Source organism: Choloepus didactylus, chromosome 3 (genome assembly GCF_015220235.1).
Source record: "Choloepus didactylus isolate mChoDid1 chromosome 3, mChoDid1.pri, whole genome shotgun sequence".
NCBI classification, from domain to species: Eukaryota; Metazoa; Chordata; class Mammalia; order Pilosa; family Megalonychidae; genus Choloepus; species Choloepus didactylus.
In genome coordinates, this window is record NC_051309.1 from 112,751,021 (window position 1) to 112,769,309 (window position 18,289).

The window sequence follows — 18,289 nt, forward strand, 5'->3', positions numbered from 1 at the left end:
ATCTCTTCTGTTAATTGTGTTGCAGTCAGCCATGGATATGGTGATTATAGATGCAAATCCGTCTACGAAATCCTCTCACAGTAACAATCATGCCAGTACTTGCTTGACCAAACAATTGAATACCCTAGTCAGGATGATGCATAAAATTAACCTTCACACAGTCAAGTCTACTTTTTCGCTCTTTTTTCTTTCCTGGCATCTTAATTGTCATTGGCTTGTTGGCGTTCTCCAGGCTTACAAAAGTTTATAATAATTAGGTAAAGATTATCCTCTGCTCACCTTTTCACTCCTGGCTATCCCTCCCCTGCAGTCCACCTCCCCTCAGCACACTGTAAGACCCTTGCAAATTTACCTTACTTTTGTAGGTACTTCCTTGAGGAAGATGCTTTCTTACTCTCTTTGAATCTTTAAATTAGATTTTCAAACTGTTTGCTTCTATGCTTTGAATCTTCTCTTGCAATTTCACTTAGATTTGCTTTTGCAACTGTGAGTTTATTGTTAGGCAGTCAGACAACACTCTCTCAATAACTCAGTTTTGTTTCAAAACATATCAAACAAAGTAACTTATATATTAACTAGACATTTGTTGATTAGCAAAATAATTGAGCAATTAAGATATAGTACCTATTAGAATAAAATCTTTAACAATGTTGATCATTTTTCAGTTATGAAGACAATGTAAAGCAGAATATTTCAAACAATATACTAGCAAGATTTAAACAAATACTTAAAGAGGTAACATCACTCTTTTTTTTTAAATTATTACAACAAATTATAAAATAATTTGTGGTAAACAAATACATCCATTAAAAACATAACAGCACAAGTGTTCTCCCTATTATTCTATTTTCTAAAGATAGTTTTATTAACAGATGTTCTTTCCTACAAATGTGCTAAGATGTATCAGTAGAGAAAGATTCCTGCTGTAACTGAATACCTAACAGTGACTTAATCACTTCAGACATTTAATTATCTTGAAACTCATGAAACTTGAAGATAAAGAGGTTCCAGGGTTGGTGTGATGGCCAGGTGATGTAGTACCCAACCCCTCTCCTCCCTGTATTCCATACCTTTTGACTTTTTCCCCAAAAGCTTCTTGTCATATGGTTATAAGATGGCTGCCACAATCCCAAGTGTCGTGTCTTCATACAGCATTACAGGCAGGAGGAAGAGGCTGGGTGGAGAAAGGGCTTTCCTTTCATCAGGAAGAAGAAGAATTCTATAATCCTTCCTACTCTTTTGGTCAGAACTGGACCATTTGGCACCTTTTGCTTCCAAAAGTCTGGGAAAGTGATTACCTGGCATAGGAGAATGGGGTTGACATGAATATATTTGGCCAATTGTGATTTTTCTTAGGTTTAGGCAAATTCTTCCTGAAAGAGAATTGTAATTCCCTTTTTAATAAACAAGAAGAGAAGGGCTATTGGGTGGACCACTAGCAGTAGCTGCTACATGCATGTGTAAAGGATTAGGTTTGCCTGTAAATAATAGATATCCCAAATAACTGTGGTTTAAACTAGAGAGAATTTACTTCTCTCCTGTAAAATGTTCAGAGTAGGCAGTACAAGGAGTCAGGTTCTTCCAGATTGCTATTTTGCCATCCCTAGATGAATGGTGGCTAACACATATGTAGTCCAAGCAGAAGGATGAAAGAGAGAGAAATAGAATAGATGCCAAAAGTGCATGCACTGTCATTTAAACATTCCTTGAAGCTGCCCTGAAGCATTCTGCTTCTGTTCCATTATCTGATACTTAGTCATGTGGCCACAACTAGGTATTAGGGAGTCTGAGAAATCTACCTTTTATAAGTGGTGGCCATGTGTCTAGGTAAAAATTAGTATGTATTAAATAGAAACCCTAAAGAAGGGTAGTAGAATGGATATTAGGGGACTGCTGGTAGTCTCTGCCATGGCTAGGTATAAAGGAATATTCTGTATTATTTTTGCTGTAAAAATGACATCATCCTGACATATTTATTTGTATCTTCTTTCTATTTAAAGGATTTTGTGTGTGTGTGTGTGTGTGTGTGTTTTAAATTAGGTACATGAAAGCTGTGAGCAGTTACACCTTTTATTTGTTTAATTCATGTCTAAATTCTTTCCTAATTTAGTGCTTTGGTAAGGACTAAGAGAAACATTTTGAAAGACACTGGAGTTTCCTATTGCAGACATTTCAGAGAAAATGTTGAGCATGCTTGGAAATCTTAATTATTTCCAAAAAGACATGGAGAGAAGGACTGAAAGATTTTTCAAGGTCTTAATCAGGTCTTTTATTCTATGAAAGCTATGTGTGCAATCCTATCATGACAGTTGGATAGAGAAGCAGTTTTTTTTTTTTTTTAACTTTTGTTTCTTTATTCTTTCTGAAAAATTGCTAGACACCAGATAGTAAGATTTTATTGAATAGATTTGTGTGTGAAAACAAAGCCATAGTAATCTCTCTCATGTGTATATATTTTTAAAATTGCTTCTGCACAGATTAAATTTTATATCCAAGCTTAGAGGTAAAATGCAAGCTAGTAATATATTTTTGGCCTGGCCTGGTCATAACCTACTGCAGGAAGCTCATTCGAATATGGGCACTTCACATTTCTGACAGAAAATAAAAACCCTTCTCCCTGGTTCACATAATAATTCCATGCTAGTACATACTGGCTTTGGGAAATGAAGTTTTAAAAATCTACGAAGCATTCTCTAATTCAAATAATTGCTCCAGTAGAAAGAGATAAGACAACTGCTTCAAAGACCATGTGTCTATGTACAATCTGTTTTCAATCTCTCTGTCATTGCTTCTTTGGTGAAATGCTTGCTTTTCAGAGATAAATGTCTCCAATTTTATAACCTCTGTTTGCCAGTCATTCCTTTGCATGGTGCTGGTGACCAGCTGTCTGAAAACCTATTATTGAGGGTTGGCTTCTGTATACCACATGATGTCTTTTTCCTAATACTATGTAAGTCTCTTCTTTATGGAGTCCCTTAATCTCTTCATTATTCCACAGCAGGTGCTGACTGCTGAATGGAGAATTAACTTCCCATAGTTTGCATTACATTTAAATAGGCCTAGATATTTGTAATGCCACAGATGGTGTGGCATAAACAAGAAAGTCACATGAACTGTGGGAAAATTTGGACTCTGTGCTTTCAACAGGGATTTTCTGGGCCCCTGTCTGTGGCATTGTTTTACGTGAGGTTATTTTGCTATTTTTTTTCCTGACAGTCTGGCACTGTGTTAGAATATTAATCATGTTCTGTGTACAGGATTTTTCTGGGTACTTTGAGGGATATCACAGAAAAATAAGGTAGGATTTTTTTTTCCTATTTATTTCTCTAGACTCTTGAAGTAATTATGTGGGGATAGAGTAGACTTTCCTCTTTCTGTCCCCCTTCCACCCCAAGTATTTGAAGCTTCTTCTAACTCATGAGGTCACATCCACCTCCCACTAGAAAACCTCCTTTCCCAGTGTCCCTTGCTTTTAGGCATGACCCTTGACCCAGCTCTGACAAGCAGCTATACAACCCCAGACTTAGGAGGGACCACACAGAATCCATTCTGGTGAAGGTGAGGCAGTGACCACTGTTGAAACGACTTTCCAGAAGCAGCAGGCAACAGTGGTAGGGGGTGTAGCAAGAAAACCAAGTGGCCAGCACTGCTGGGGTTGGTAGAACCATCTAGGATGTCTGGGTCCATGGGCGTAAGCCGTGATGTCTTCATGAGGCCAGGTCTATACGAATCTGGTCATTGTTCTTGGTTGAGAAGCCTCTAACACTGGATGCTGGACTCTTCTGAAGATTCTGTGAGTTGCTCAAAATATTTTATAGAAATTTATTTGCTGCTTAGTATAGTGAGAATTAGTTTCTGTTTATTGATTTATATAAGAGGTTAAAAATATGTCTATGAGGATCAAAAGAGAATAAAATTTCAAATTTGGGGGCAGATATATTAATGTAATACAAGGAGATAGACTAGGGCTCAAGAAAATAGGAAGGCTTCATGAAAGAGGTAGATGTTGAGCTTTACAGTTTTAATTCATGCAACAAATATTATGAGTTGGTAATATATACCAAATATGGTATTAGGTGTTTGGGATAAAAAAGTGGGCAAGACTGATAAAGATCCTGTCCTCATGAAGCCTCATTCCAGTGGAAAAAAGTTATTCAAGTAATTACAGTAGCTCTTGCAACAGCCCTGTTGGGGGAAATAAGGGTATGCACTGGAAAATTATATCAGGGGCACTTATATATTCTAGAAGAGTCTTTGAGGCTTCCAAGAGGAAGGGACTTTAAGAAATAGCCTGAATAATGTGTAAACAAACTGAGAGAGGAGAGTCTTTGGGTGGAGAGTGTCCATTTTATAAATGTCTAGCATTTATAAAAATCTTTGTAGTAACAGAGCATATGGTTCATTTAGAAAATGTGAAAAATTTTCTATATAGTTGAAAAATAGAATATGGAAATGCTGAATGGTTGAGATAATCTAGAGTAGAACCAAATAATATTTCTTCTATATTTAACTTGGGTGGTTAGAGAGAGTTTGTAGAGGTTAGTATTAATGAAAGTCAAGATCAAGCCTGAGAATAATATGCAAACATCACGGTACTAGCATGTTCTTTGTGTATAAAGGTGATTAGTCTGCTGGTTCTTAAATATACCATATTAAGTCCTAATATATAATCTTGAAATACAGTTTTGAATGGGTTTATGCATGGATAAAGAATTGTTATGATTATCTGAAAATGATTCATTCTAAACAACTCTGATAGAGTCAAACTAGTACAGTGTTGTGCAATCAAAAGATTCTTATTTTTAAAGCAGTTTTATTGAGATATATTCACATACCATATAATCCATCCAAAGTTTGCAATCAATGGCTTTAGTATATTCACAGAGTTGTGCACTCATCACTACAGTCAATTTTAGAACATTTTCATTACTCTGAAAAGAAAAACTCCATATCCCTCAGTAGTCAGCACTCAATCCCTCGATCCCAGTTAGGACTTTGATTTCAGCTCTTTCTTTACTAATGTAAGCATTTAAGGGCTATAAATTTCCCTCACAGCACTGCCTTCAATGCACCCCAAAGGTTTTGATATACTGCGTTCTTGTTTTCATTCATTCAGCTTAAGATATTTACTGATTTCTCTTCCAATTTCTTCTTTGACCCACTGATCGTTTAAGGGAGTGTAATTTAACTTCCATATATTTGTGGATTTCCCAGTTCTCTTTATGTTGTTAATTGCCAGCTTCATTCCATTATGATCAGAGAAAGTGCTTTATATAATTTCAGTCTTTTTAAATGTTTTGAGACATGTTTTGTGATCCAACATGTGGTCTGTCCTGGAGAATGATCCATGAGCACTTAAGAAGAATGTATGTCTTCCTGTTTTGGGGTACAATGTTATGTATATGTCTGTTAGGTCTGGTTTATTTACATATTATTCAAGTTCTCTGTTTCCTTATTGATTCTCTGTCTAGATGTTCTATCTATTGATGAAAGTGGTGTATTGAAGTATCCAATTGTTATTTTAGCAATGTCTATTTCTCCCTTCTGTTTCACTGTTTGGCTCATGTATTTTGGGGCATCTGGTTAGGTGCATAAGTATTTATGATTGTTATTTTTTCCTGGTGGATTGTCCCTTTTATTAATATATAGTGTCCTTCTTTGTCTCTTGGAACAGCTTTTGTCTTAAAGTCTATTTTGCTCAATATCAGCATAGCTACCCCAGCTTTTTTTTTTTTTTTTTTTTTTTATTTGTTACTATTTGCATGAACTACCTTTTTCCATACTTTCACTTTTAATCTATTTGTGTGTTTGGGTCTAAGGTAGATCTCTTGTAAACAACAGGTAGTTGAATTATGCTTTTTAAAAATCCATTCTGCCTAACTGTCTTTTGATTGGGTAGTTTAATCCATTAAAATTCAGTGTTATTACTGTAAAGGCAAAACTTACTTCAGCCATTTTGTCCTTTGGTTTTTATATGTCATACCATTTTTTTTGGTCTCTTCCTTTTTTGCAAATTCCTTTTCTGTACAGTTGATCTTTTGTGACTATCTGCCTGATATCTTTCTCATTTCAGTTTCTGTGTATTTTAAAAATACTTTCTTTGTGGTTACCCTGGGGTTTGTATTGCACAATCTATATCTATAACCTTCTAATTTGAAAAGATACCAATTTAGCTTCAGTAGCATACGTGTTGTCTACTCCCACATCCCTCTTTATGTTGTTTTTGTCTCATTTTACCACTTTATATTTTGCATGTCCATTATCAGGAAGTATGCCTTTGTCTTGTTCTATTGTATTCTGACTCTTATTGGAATTAAAGAGATTTGTATATTGAGGATACAGTACTATTGGGTTTGCGTTTTCCCTTTTACTTACCCTTATTGATGATCTTCATTTCTTCATAGTACTCCAAGCCATTATGTCCTAAACCTGCAGAACTCCCTTTAGTAATTCTTGTAGGGCAGGTCTTGTTCACAAATGCTCTGTTTCTGTTTATCTGTGAATATTTTAAAGTCTCCCTCATTTTTGAAGGAAAATTTTGCTGGATAAAGGATTTTCGGCTGGTAGTTTTCTCTTTCAGTACCTTAAATATATCATACCACTGCCTTCTTGTTTCCATGGTTTCTGATGAGAAATTGGCACTTAGTCTTATTGAGGATTCCTTGTATGTGATGAATCACTTTTCTCTTGCTGCTTTCAGAATTCTCACTTTGTCTTTGTCATTTGGCATTCTGATTAGTATGTGTCTCAGAGTAGGTCTGTTAGGATTTTTTCTGTTTGGGGTATACTGAGCTTCTTGGACATGTATATTTGTGTCTTTCATAAAAATTGGGAAACTTTCTGTCATTGTTTCCTTAAATATTCTTTCTTCCCCTTTTCCTTTCTCTTCTCCTTTTGGGGCACCTATGACACATGTTTGCATACTTTGTCTTGTCACTCAAATCTCTGAGACACTGCTAAATGTTTTCTATTCTTTTCTCTGTTTATTCTTCTGACTGTATAATTTTGATTTCCTGTCTTCTAGTTTGCTGATTCTTTTTTCTGCCTGTTGAAATCTACTGTTGTATGCCTCTCATTTATTTTTAATCTCTACTATTGTGTCTTTTATGCCCATAACTTATGTTATGTTTCTTTTTATACTTTCAAATTCTTCTTTAATCTCACACATTGTCTTCTAAATATCCTGTAGCTCTTTATGCATATTTTCCTTCATCTCCTTGAAATGAATTAGCATATTTGTTGGAACATCTTTGATTAGTTGTTCCTACTTCTGAGTCTCCTTTGAAGTTTTAGTTTGTTCCCTTGATTGAGCCATATTTTCCTCTGTCTTAGTAGGGCTTGTAGTTATTTGTTGATGTATAGGAATCTTATTATATTGATGAGTTATCTGTGAATGTCCATTTCTTCCTTTTGTATGGGGTTTTGTCCTTGATTGGCTCTGTGTTAAGGCTCTTTTTTGTTGCTTTGTCCAACTTATTCTAGCTCTTTACAATAGCCCCTGCTTATCTCTTCAGATTTTCTCAGCTCTTCTTCATCTGATTCTTGTCCTGGTTGTATGGTACAATTTTTAAGATTTTGTGCAATTGTTGCACCTCTGGGAGAGAGCTTCCTTTCTCTATTCCTTCTCCAGGAATCTTGATATGTTCTGTTTTGTGCAGACTTTTCTCCCCAGCTCCTATGATTTGTTTAAATTTTCTCTCTCAATCACTGCCTCGTTTTCCTTATGCTTTTCAGTTCTGGGACCTGTTCTATCTCTTAACAGTTCATTTTACTCCCTGTTTTTTGTTTTTTTGTTTTTTTGTGAGGTGTTTCTGCCTCCAGTTTCTTTCCCATTAGAGTATCCCACTCTGGGGAGCCAGGTGGGGTCAATCCAGAAACACTACTCACTTCAGAAGAGTCCATTTTTCCTTTAGATATCCATCTGACTGAAACTGAATTGAGAGAGGGCACAACAGTTCTTACCAATCTTTCTTTTGTGGTCTGCACCCCACAACCATCACCCCTTGGGGCCTTTTTGTATGCAGCACTTTGTGGTGGCTTATGTTCCACTCTGGGTCTCTGTGGACTTAGGTCAACTTGGATACATGTGGAGTTCTAACTCGCTGCTGTGGGTCTAAGGTCTCAGCCTGTAGTGGGAGGGACCTGGGCCATGCTGCCTCTGGGACTTCCAAGCTGGCGGGAACCAGTGAGGGGGAGGGGAACAGGGCCAACGACATCTAGGACAGACTTCTACCTGAGATTTTTCTGTTTCTTTGATTCAGTGTTTGTGGGGTTCTTCTGCAGTCTCTACCATCCTCCAGAATTCTAAGCAAGTTGAGTTTGTCCTTTTATTCCCTAAATCTCTGGGGTGGCATTTTTTTGATGATGTCCTCAAGAGATTCTAAATTGTTCTAGTTTGCTAATGCTGCAGAATGCAAAACACCAGAGATGGATTGGCTTTTATAAAAAGGGGGTTTATTTGGCTACACAGTTACAGTCTTAAGGCCACAAAGCATCCAACGTAACACCTCAGCAATCGGGTACCTTCACGGGAGGATGGCCAATGGCTTCCGGAAAACCTCTGTTAGCTGGGAAGGCAGCTGGTGTCTGCTCCAAAGCTCCGGCCTCAAAACGGCTTTCTCCCAGGATGTTCCTCTCTAGCAAGCTTGCTCTTCTTCAAAACGTCACTCACAGCTGCACTCCATTCAGTCTCTTTGAATCAGCACGTTTATATGGCTCCACTGATCAAGGCCCACCCTGAATGGGTAGGGCCACGCCTCCATGGGAGTATCCCACCAGAGTCACCACCCACAGCTGGGTGGGGCACATCTCCATGCAAACAACCTAATTCAAACGTTTCAACTTAATCCCCACTATTCTGTCTGCCCCACAAGATTGCATCAAAGAATATGGCTTTTTCTGGGGGACATAATACATTCAAACTGGCACAAAATACATGTTTCTAGAGTAGATGAGGATTGACTATAGCAAAGTTTGGGAAATACAGATTTTCTTATGTTGCAAAAGTTGAATACCTGTACAGCTGGTGTGATGGTTGTACTAGACCAGAATAAGATCAGTAGCAGTGTTCTAAGAGATATAGAGACGTAACGTATTAAAAATATATTTAGGAGGATTTGGTAATTGATGTAAAGTGTTAATGGAGTGTTAAGAAGGGGAAGCAAACAGAATGTAGCTCCTTCACTTGAAAAGTATAGACTTACGGTTCTTAAGTGGTTTTTCCATCTACTTGTGATTATCCTGTCAGTCGTAAATAAATCTCACGATTTTTATGTCTATACATACTTCAATTTAATTTAAAAAATGCAAAAACCTTTAAAATTACAATAGTAATGTACCAAGATGTTTCTCACTCCTATGCTGGCTAGCAAAACTTTAGGTAGAAGACCCAGGATATATTTATTTCACTCTAGTAGTTGTGGTTAAAATCTGATTAGCTGTAGATTATATTGGATTTGAGTGACACATAGGCATATTTTTGAAGAATTGTATTATAAATTATTCATGATATATAATTATTAGAAATAAATAATAGTTTAAATGGGTATAGCATTTTCTATTTCTATTCAAAGATCATCATTCATAATCATATTTTATACTCACTCAAACAGTGAAGTAGACAGAAAAGGCAAAATTAGTCCTATTGGGCATATGAGAACACACTGACCTGTAAGGGTTTAATAATATAAGTTTGTCTAGGCTCAGGTAATACAGCATGGACAGAAGCTTGGTTTTCCAGGTTCTGATTCAGAAACTAGGGGAAGAGTTAAATATTTTCTACACTAAGTGATAGTTTTCAGAAGGTCCAAGATATACACTGCTTAAGTGAATACTGTAGGATTTGTTACAAAGGTTTTACATACAAACTGCTAATGAGGTAGTAAATCATGTTATTATAATTTGGAAGGTTTTGGTAATTTTCCTTAATATATACAAACTATATTTATTCAAGCAAAGTAGAATATAGGATTGATCAGTTGTCTTTCAACATTATGAAATTAAGGACCGTTAAAGTCATCCAGACAATATTCAGGTCTTTTTCTTTAGGGACATTTTTGGTTTTGGTCTTAATTTTGGCCTGCATTTCTCCTTTAGGCTAGAATTGTCCTCTGTGCTTGAAGGTGAAGACCTTATTTTCTACTGCTTGTTACTTTGGCTTAAGAGCTTTTTACAATCCTAGTCAATTGTACTCAAAACTTTTGTATTAGAAGCTCAAAGATGCAAATGTGTAAAAAATGCCTTTCAAAGCCTAGTTTAGCTTTAGAAGACAACATGCTGAGAAAAATGCTTATAGCAATGAGATGATATTATTCAGTTTCATGAGGTGCTAGCTGGAAAGCTAGTGCCATTGCTTGAAGGGGCTATATTTTTTTTATAGATGAACAATTATAAGTAACCTGGGGCTGAAATTTTATGACAGTATCCATTTATTTGGTGTCCTGATTGGCTTGCTTACATATATAAAAACAGATTTTCTTGGTATGAGGGCCACAGAACTGATGATAAACAAAACTGTGACTGTTAAACAAGATACATAATTACTAATGGCCACCAAATTTGGCTTTTGTCTGTCTTAATCAGTTTAAGAATAAATTAGTGGTGCTTTGAAAATCTTATGATATGTAATTACTTGCACAAAAGTCAAGTAATGTTTAGTTTCCAAAGAATAAAATTAAATGATAGTTAATAAACAACAGAATTTAAATATTATTAACCATGCACACACAAGCATGCAGCTTACACATGCATATGTTTATCATATAGTTTCTAAATGACCTCTAAGGAGCCAAAGCCTGTTCCGTATACATTATCAAGTGGAACACCCTAACTTGACAGTAGTATACTTGTAAGTTTGACAATGACGGTGAAGGGGTGAGGTCATGGGAAGGGAAACAAAGTGCCAGATCTGGGTGTTGTTAGCAGCATCCTACTATATTATTTCTTGATTGTATTAGGATGTCCAAGACTGAGAGAGAGAGTTTATTTAAGAGAGCCAGGTCTCATTTTCCTGAATAGGAAATTTTAGAAACTGTAGGTACTATGGCTTTGTAAATACAAGTGTCATGTTAAGTATTGTAGGTTTTTTGCATCACTGAGATTCAAGGAACAATTCCTTAACCAGCAAGTCAGAAAGCTCAGCTTTTACTGAACAAGAGGGAGAAAACAGCCAGCCAATCATTGGCTAGACTTACATAGATATTATCTTGAAAGGTCACGATAAGGAACCTGAACTGCATGGTCAGAACTCAGAACTATTTTGATCCAAAACTAATTTCCTAGAGTGAATAGTAAGAAATTGCTTTCTTATAACAATTTCAAAAGGAATGAAATGGAGGAAAGAAGTTGGTTCATCAAATGAAGGGCAAATGGTCTGATTTAAAAAAAAAACGATCACAAGACATTACTCCCTCTACAAAGGGTAGGAAAGGTTGTGGGAAGGGGATATAAAGAGAAAAATATTAGTGATCCCATTTTCACTTTCCAATATTTATTTTTAAATTACTCCAGAATGAACTGTTGTCTTTGTTCATTTTTAAGTGGAGTAAATTGATATATGGTGGTACATGAACAATTTAAAAATTATTATAGAATAACCACATAATGAAAACATTCTTCAGTTTGTAGACAGTTGTTTATTCATGTTGGAACTTTTTTGATCGATTCCAGAGGCTCTGATACAATGGCATCTTCAAACCTAGGATTAAAAATTCTCCTGAACTATAATCCTAAAATTAATTTTCATAGAGTTTTTTTATAGAGGTTATGCAGATTGAGATATAATTTTGCATGAGCAAAATACTGTCAGTTTTCTTTATAATTTCCCAGGACTGAAACTATGAAAATAGAAACTAAGTACTGTATGTATTTAAATATTACTTAAAGTGAAAGTAAAAATAGCAGTGTAAGTGACAATGATATATATATGACAAAATTAAAATATTTTAAAATAAAAAATGCCCCTTAACTGCATATCAGTTGAACATGAGATAACTCAAAGGAGTTATAATGCCTAGATTCATTTACAGTGATAACCTTCACTTACCCTTTAACGCATTTGTTCAGAAGATGTAGCCATCCTAGATTTTTGAGAGCAAACTCACTGAGCATAGTGCCCTCAGAATATTCTCTAGGACCCCCTGTTTCTGCCCAGTTTCTTCCCTCTATTTCCTGCAGTAGTGACAATTGTGCTTAAATTCAGTGCTGGGATTGAGCCATCTAATTGCATAAGTTTGTTCTGCCACAAGACAGGGAGCCAGTGTCAGGCTGGGAGAGGGCATTTTCTCATGGATTCTGCTTTAGCTTGCCCAGGCTCATGAGCACATAGAGTTGCTTCTTTTGTGGCTCCTTGCTGCATGAGACCTTCATCCTAAGCAGTCATGAACATATTGAGAGGCCAGAGTAAAGATAAGATTTTTCTCATAAAAGAGGTTTTTCTGAAAACAAACACTAGTCTGTGTAGGATGTTATTTTAGTATTTGGTTTAAAGCATAAGGTTGTATAAATCCCATTCCTTTTTTAAAAGTGATGCCTTTCTACTAAATACAAGAGAATTATAAGCCAAAACTAAAATTTACAGCTCAGAATATTTTAAGGATGGACGATAGTATTGTTACGTTTCTTATGGATGCATTTCTATAATCTTTAAAAAAAACTTGGTAAAGAACTACTCAGTTTAAATGTTAATGAAATACTGTATGAAATTGTGTCTCTGATATGTGTGTTTGAATGATGAGAAAGAAACCAGATGATAGCCATATCTAAGGAGCCCTAGCTTTTAAGTGTTTCCTGTTATACCCAAAGTGTCTGGAATTTATTACTGTGGGTGTTAAAACCTTGGCCAGAAAAGCTACTGCAAGGACCTGGATTCTGGTCTCAGGTTGCAAGAAAATGTAGGACTTGGGGAATTTGCTTTCATGTGGATCTCATTCCATGCTGAGGGAAGTGACTGCTTCTCCGGATAGATTTGAAAAACTCTTGGCCTTAATCACCCAGTCTTTGCTTCCATTCAGGTCAGTCACCTTTGGTAGGATCAAATGGTGAGCACCTGACCAAAGCCGCTACTAGCACAGCTCACCCGACCCTGGCTGATATCCCCAAATTCAACTTACGATATGTTTCTGAAGAGCTGAGATGTCATTGGTCCAAAGAAGACCATTATTTAAGGTATAAGAGAAAATAATGTTGACATAATGCTAAAAGACGCTACTCATTCTAAGTCAGGGAGGCCTAAACCTCCTCAAAGCCTGAAATAAGCTATAACTTTGTCATGAATTTTGGCTATTCTAGAAAGGGAGAATTGCTGGAATGTCAACATAAAAATGGTTTCAGGCAGAATAAGGGATTCTGGATAGAATGTATGAATTTAAGGGCAAAATATTTCATTGTTTGAGTTTTACAAATTGAGTTTCCTGTCTTGTGCTTTACACTGGATGTTTTATACACAAATGATTTTTTTTCCTTAAGCTCTTTTCTCTCTCTACACCCTGCCCCACACAAATGCATTACTTTAAGGGGGTGAATTAGGAGTTCAATATTGGATGTGTTAAATTTGGGAAGCCTTTTGATATTCAAGTGGAGCTTTCTGCTGTTCAGTGTTATATGAGGATCTTGCAGGATAGTTTATGTAGAGAGAATGAAATTTATTTTTCTAATTAGTCTTCTGTTTGCCATATTTCACATATTTATAGAGAGCAAGAGAATAAGCTGGACTATAGATACCATCTATCATTTATAAAGGATGTAAGAGGCTGATCTTTGATCATTATTTTTTATACTGGAATGAGTCATAAATATTGATATATAAACTTTTATTTCATTCTATTGACTGTGATATCAGTTTCCATAAAACACATCCACATAATAATCATGCTACTTCCAGTTATAACAGTTGCCTGTTTGTCTAATCTTATTAACACTGTTTCCTAGTATTGTTGATCTTTCCTATTTTTATTAGGTATTCTAAATTGTAAGGAGTTGTGAAAGTTATCTAATTCTATTTAGGTGTTTGATTACTTTAAATCCTGTTCTACATTTAAATACATGAGTGTACATTAGTAACTTCTGAATATTTTTTGTTACTTGAATTGCTCTATTATTTTTAGAAAAATAGAATGATTGGGTCATATGCTGTGATATGGTCCTCAGTAATCTAGATATAAAGAAAGACTTGGAATATTTGGTTGTGCCCCTACAGTTTGCTTAGTGGCAGCATTGTTACTTGTAGATAGAGTGCTAAAGGGACAACAAATAAGTAGTCCAGGCATTTCAAGTAGAAGCAAATATTTTGCAGTGAACATAAAAGTAATAAAATATTACCTTTGTAATCAGGTAAAAAGCTGGGTAAAAAATATTAGAGCTCATTCATATTTATGATTGTTCAATACTAGGATGAGAAAGGAGAGAATTTATTTGTGATTTAAAATTTTCTGGAGCCCTAATTACCCATCCATAAACTTTTTAAGGTCATCTTATTAGCACTTATTTAATTCTAGTTTGACAACTGGAATTACTGACTTTATTAGCATTACTGAATTTGCATGTAATTTGCATTTTAAAATTTGTTGCTTTCTTGAGATTCTGTTTACTAGTTCTATTTATCCTGAAAAAAAGTCATTGTTCTCTGTTCAATTCCCTTTTAAGAGTTCTAACAACTCTCATTTGGTGAAGATTAAAAGTAAAAGTTTAGGGAGCAAAAGGACCTAAATACATTACTAATGTAATGGGACTAAAATTCAGGCAAGATTTGGTCTTTGGCAAACAGGGATCCCTTGTCAGAATAGGGGTGGCAAGCTTTTTTTGTAAACAGCCAGATAGTAAATATTTTAAACTTTGTGTGCCATAAGGTCTGTGTTGCAATTAGTCAACTCTGTATTTGTAGCACAAAAGCAGCCATAGACAGTATGTAAACTATGGGCATAGATGTGTTCCAATAAACCTTTATTTTAAAAAATGGGTAGGGGGCCAGATTTGGCCCATGGGCTGTAGTCTGCTAACTCCTGTATTAGAGGCCAAGGGCTTCATGTTGACCTTCAGGAATCTAGGATTTATCCAGAAAACCATCACTACCCTCAAAATTCCTTCTGTCTACTATTAATGGGTTATTTACATGTTCTTCAAATGATTTTTATTTTAAAATATATAATCTCTTAGGGTAAAATATTCCATGGATATGTTCTCTTCTATGTATAACACTTTGGAGCCTGATTTTTCTTTATTTGTTCATTTCATCAAACACTTTTTGGGCACTTGCTCTATGCCAGGCACCATACTAGATGCTAAACATACAGCCATGAATATACCAGCCTCTGCCCTCATAGTGCCAACATTTCAGTGTTTCCCACAGATAGGTATTTGCTATCTAATATAATGGTGTGGTAATCACCATGATTGGGGGAGTTATGAAGTGTTAAAGGAGTAAATGGGATGTCAGGGAAGGCTTTTTAGGGAATGTGAGATCTAAGCTAAGAGCCAGGTAGCAACCAAGAATTATCCACAAGAGGAAGTGTGGAGAAGTGCATTGCAAAGGGATCAGCTGGAGCCGAGTCCTGGAAGTAAGAGGGAGAATGGGAGCTGAGAGAACCAAGGGAGCCTGTGCTTTATAGCTGTGCTTGTTAACTGGAGTGCCATGGCACACTGTTGTATTCCAAACTTTTCCTAATTTTGATCATTGATTAAAATCTAACATTTTTTTTCAAAGGTTACAGCAGTGAATTTAAGGCGAGAGACTGAATACAACAGTCTGCAAATAGTATATAAATCACAACTTGCTTTAAGAGTGAGACATGGAGTATAGTATCCTTTTACAGCCAAGGAAAGACTATGTTCTTTTAAAAAATGTATATTTGCTTTGATTAATGTTATACATTCATATAGTATAAAGTGTAAAATAATTTAAGAGTTCTAGCAACTCTCATTTGTGAAGACAGAGAGTAAAAGATTTTTCTGACATTGAACCTCGTAGACTAATCATCAGATGTCTATATCCTAGTTTCCATTTCTCTGTCATTTGCCTTATGTTTTGGGATAGTTTCTCAAGTTTATCTTTAACCCTTCATTATGTTTTTGCCTGCACTGATATTTTAAATTTCAAATAGCTGTTTTTTTTTTCATATACTGATTAGACCTTTTTTATAGTTCCCAATTCTTGTTTTGGATACAATATCTTCCCTTCTATTTCTGAAAGAATTAGTACAATTTTTAAAAGTTTCATTTTTACTGAATTGGCTCTCTTTCTTCCATGTTATGTTTATTTTATTTGTTTTGGACTTGAATTTCTTCAAATGTTTGGTGATCCTATATTTTCTACCCATATTTAAGTGAGGGGCACAGATAAGCTGATTGGCAGCTCTGCGTCCATGGACCGGGACTGTTAATTGCGGCCTTCGCTGTGGTGGGTCATTTTGTTGGGGAATTCCCAATGTCCATATCTTCAGGACTTTTATACAGGACTGATTAGATTCTCTGGGGATAGCTTTCCCAATCACTTGCTTGGAAGGTATGCATTCTTAGAAATGAGCCTGGTGAGTTCAATTCATTCCTCTATTTTGCTGTTTGTGTACCCTTATGTAAACATACCACAATTTATTTATCCATTTATATTGGTCATGGAAGTAATGCTAATTTTTGTCACAATCTCACCATCACAGTGGCTAAATATAATACACAGTTATTTCTCTCTCATTTCCTAATCCGACGTGGATCAGTGTTCACATGTATTTGTGTTGGAAGGTGAATGAGGACTGCATGTACTCTTCCTTACTACTACATTACTCAGAGATCTGGACTTCTTTCATCAAGAGTTTCCTCCATATTCAATACATGGCTTCAGATTTACATTGGCACTATTTAGTCTGTGTAGAGAAAAGGAGTGAGAGAAAGAAAAGCAGTGTAGAGACGACATATTTGCTTTTAATGGCTTGAGACATTAAACTTTTATTTCTTTGATGAGAAATAAAGGCCATAATTTAATGCAAGTGAAAATATGGTTTATCTGTATGCTCTGAAATATAATAAAATTGTTTGATGAACACATAATCTTATTTCTTCCATGGTCTCCTCCTCTGGTCACTAAATACCCATTTTATTCTTACTCTCAAACTTATCTCTCCAATGGAGGCAACCCAAAGTCTCATCAAAACTAAAATTCCACATACTTATTCTGTCTTTTTCACAACGCTATGTCTCAGTGGGCTTTTGTCCCTCAACAACTTTCTGTTTCTTACTATTTGGTTTCTAAAAGTGGTCAGATTTTTGACTTCTTCAGGGGCTCAAATTTCTAATCCTTTGCGAATTAGCACATCCTCTCCTGCGCTTATCTATTTCTTGCAATAATTAGTTGCATTCAGACAGTAGAAGCAACACACACCAAGCCTTTTATTTTCTCCAACCACTTCCCACAATAGATCATTATTTTTAAGCCTCAGATATCAGTTTACTCATCATCTAACTGCTCAGCTAATAATATATATTTAAGGAAATGTTAAGGCAACATCTCATTTCAAAGAGCAAATTATTCTCTTAGTCAGAATAGGCTAATTACTGCAAAAAAAAAAAGTCAATGTGAAAATTGCAGTGTTTTAACACATTATTTCTCACTCACATCTCAGTCCATTTAAATGTTAGGTACCTACCTTCCCTGTCGTAATTCTTGGACCGGCTTCTTTTGTCTTGTGGCACTGCATTTTTAACATATGGCACATGCAGAATGGGAAGACACTGTGGAAGACTGCATATGAGTGATTTTTATGAACCAGTCCTGAAAGTGACATATCATTTCTATCCACAATACCTGTATATTATACAATATCTAAAAGCATAAATATCAAGAGCTTTTTTCCTGGGAGGTGGCTTTAATATTTTTAATTTCCTTAGTTTTTTGTTTCTTTCTTGTTCTAAGATTCTTGGAGGAAACATTGTATCCCTTTTGTATGAAGGAAAAAATTATAATTGAATAAGTTGCCTCAGAAATAAAGGAGTGAATATTATTATATGAGCTAAGCATAAATTCTAAACTGGTTAAAAAGGTACATCTGAAAAATGCTTTGACAATCTTGATAAGTTAGGTCAAAAGTTGTATGTATCATTCTTCAGTATCATGGATGTTGACCTCTGGTTGGTCTAAGACTTTAATGGATAATTTGAAAAAGGGACATTAGAAAATATCAATAGTATTCAATACTCTTTGTTATTGTCACTTTATGCCTTTGCACATCAGACATTTAATTAGTTATTTGCCAGGTGCATTCTTGAGTCCCTTGTTTCTATGTTCCCTGGAGAGCAAGTTCACACT